The sequence below is a fragment of the Octopus sinensis genome, linkage group LG25 (genome assembly GCF_006345805.1).
Source record: "Octopus sinensis linkage group LG25, ASM634580v1, whole genome shotgun sequence".
NCBI classification, from domain to species: domain Eukaryota; kingdom Metazoa; phylum Mollusca; class Cephalopoda; order Octopoda; family Octopodidae; genus Octopus; species Octopus sinensis.
The window spans coordinates 8,966,835-8,969,651 of NC_043021.1; the positions used below are offsets into that span (position 1 = coordinate 8,966,835).

The following is a 2,817-nucleotide window of genomic DNA, read 5'->3' on the forward strand; positions in this document are numbered from 1 at the left end:
GGGAGAGAGGGAGATTGAGAGAGCGTGATGCTAGTCAGAAGGCAAGCTGATAATGCACCCAGCTGCTGTAAAGTTATGCGCAAAGAGAGGACAAAAGAAAAATCGAAACACACATTCCTTTTAGAATATTTAAAAAAACGAAACCAGAAAAAGAAAAAAACACCAAAACGGAAAACGAAGAAAATGCATTCATTCTTCTTCTTCTTCTTTTAGCAATATACACAGATGCAAGTCAATAAACTTGAAGCTGCGTCAAATTCATTGAGTTGGTTATTTTATCAATCTCTAGTTTATCAATCTCCATGCATCGAATGGCTGAGTGAGTGGCGATTTTTGCTTGAGGGGACACGCCCGGCATATCAATTTACCACTGGTAAACATTAACACAGATATACTGATAAGTGTGTGTGTGTATAAACATAGATAAATAGATACATATATATATATATATATAATATATATATATATATATATATATATAATATATATATATATAATATATATATATATATATATATATATAATATATATATATATATATATATATATATGTATATATATATATGAGTGGCTGTGTGGAAAGTAGCTTGCTAACCAACCACATGGTTCCGGGTTCAGTCCCACTGCGTGGCATCTTGGGTAAGTGTCTTCTGCTATAGCCCCGGACCGACCAATGCCTTGTGAGTGGATTTGGTAGACGGAAACTGAAAGAAGCCTGTCGTATATATGTATATGTATATATGTATGTGTTTGTGTGTTCGTGTGTCTGTGTTTGTTCCCCTAGCATTGGCTGACAACCGATGCTGGTGTGTTTACGTCCCCGTCACTTAGCGGTTCGGCAAAAGAGACCGATAGAATAAGTACTGGGCTTACAAAGAATAAGTTCCGGAGTCGATTTGCTCGACTAAAGGTGGTGCTCCAGCATGGCCGCAGTCAAATGACTGAAACAAGTAAAAGAGTAAAAATAGAGTAAAGAGTATATATATATATATATATATATATATATATATGTATGTATGTATGTATGTATGTATAAATGTACATACACACACACATATATACATTTATATTGCTTCGGCAGTGCATATACTAAAATTAGGGCGATACAGAGAAGATTAGCATGGCCACTGCGCAAGGATGACGCGCAAATTCGTGAAGCATTCCATAGTTTTAAAATAGGCGCAGACGTGGCTGTGTGGTAAGAAGCTTGCTTCCCAACTACTTGTTCGCGTGTTCAGTCCCACTGCGTGGCTTTTCGGGCAAGTGTCTTTTATTGTAGCCCAGTGTTAACCAAAGACTTGTGAGTGGATTTGGCAACCGGAAACTGAAAGAAGCCCGTCGTGTGTGTATATATATATATATATGTATATATCTATGTATGCGTGTTTTTGTGTCTCTCTTTGTCCGCCACCACCGCTTGACAACCGGTGTCGGTGTGTTTACGTACTGTAACGTAGCAGTTTGACCAAAGAGACCGAGAGAATAAGTCTAGGCTTTAAAAAAATGTCCCGGGGTCGATTTGTTCGACTAGGACGCTTCAAGGTAGTGCTCTAGCATGGCCGCTGTCACATGACTGAAACAAGTAAGACACCACACACACACACATGCACTGTAAACATATCAGGTTAAGGTGGTAAGCTGGCAGAATCGTTAAGACGCGGGGTAGGATGCTTAGCAGCATTTCGTCTGTCTTTACGTTCTGAGTTCAAATTCCACCGAGGTCGACTTTAACTTTCATCCTTTCGGGGTGGAGGCGATAAAATAAGTACCAGTTGATCACTGAAGTCGATCTAATCGACCTATCTCCTCCATGAAATTTCTGGCCTTGTGCCAAAAATTCGAAATCAATGTGAATATATTAAGCTGGAAATAAAATCCCGTCACGTTTTTGGCATGATCATTTTGAGGCTACTTTTCCAATGTTTATGTTAAAATAAGCATCAATTTTTTCTAATGTCTTTTTTTCCTTTGTCTTTGTTTGTAGACTGCTTTGTAACATGCTCGTTAAATTTATATCGATTTTACCCTTTTAAAATGAACTCAGATCGATCAGATCTATGATAGGCACAGCATGCTGCTTGAATTTAAAAAGCATATTTCAACAATGAAACGTTACCCTTTTCAAGCCTAGCCAGGCTCATGGGCCTGGCTTCCCGGTTTCTGTGGCGTATGTGTTCCCCCCATCTGGACGGGACGCCAGTCCATCGCAGCGTTACTCAAGAAACAGGAAGAGAGAGTGAGAGAAAGTTGTGGCGAAAGAGTACAACAGGGGTCACCACCACCCCCTGCCGGAGCCTCGTGGAGCTTTAAGGTGTTTTCGTTCAATAAATACACACAACGCCAGGTCTGGGAATCGAAACCGCATTCCTCTGACCGCGAGTCCGCTGCCCTAACCACTGGGCCATTGCGCCTCCACTCAGCAATGAAAGCTGCAAGAAATATATTTTCTGTTCGTGGAAACGAAGCTTTAAGTGTCTGAACATGTCAACGATGTCTTATCGAGTTTCGCTCGAGTAATTTTTCTCTCGCATGTTAACCTCGATCTAAACGACCAAATTCTGTGAATATTGAACAATTATAAGAGCAATTCTTTTCCCAAATAGGTTGCACTTCATATTCGAAGTTCCGATGAAGCTGTAAGATGTTACTCAGACACTTGACTATGAGTCCACTGCATAATATAGCAGAAACAGCCGCAAGCTAATGTATTTCATAACATAAATCGTTTCTTCCTTTGTCATCTCATTTCCTTATATGCATACTTTTACTCTTTTACTCTCTTATTACTTGTTTCAGTCATTTTGACTGCGGCCATGC

General features: G+C 39.7%; 1 non-coding gene across 1 annotated transcript; it reads left to right on the plus strand.

The window, feature by feature from the left end:
* Positions 1-1,067: 1,067 nt before the first annotated feature.
* On the plus strand, positions 1,068-1,172 carry LOC115224616. Its single transcript, XR_003882892.1, has one exon. It is a non-coding gene; the product is annotated as a U6 spliceosomal RNA (small nuclear RNA).
* Positions 1,173-2,817: the final 1,645 nt, after the last annotated feature.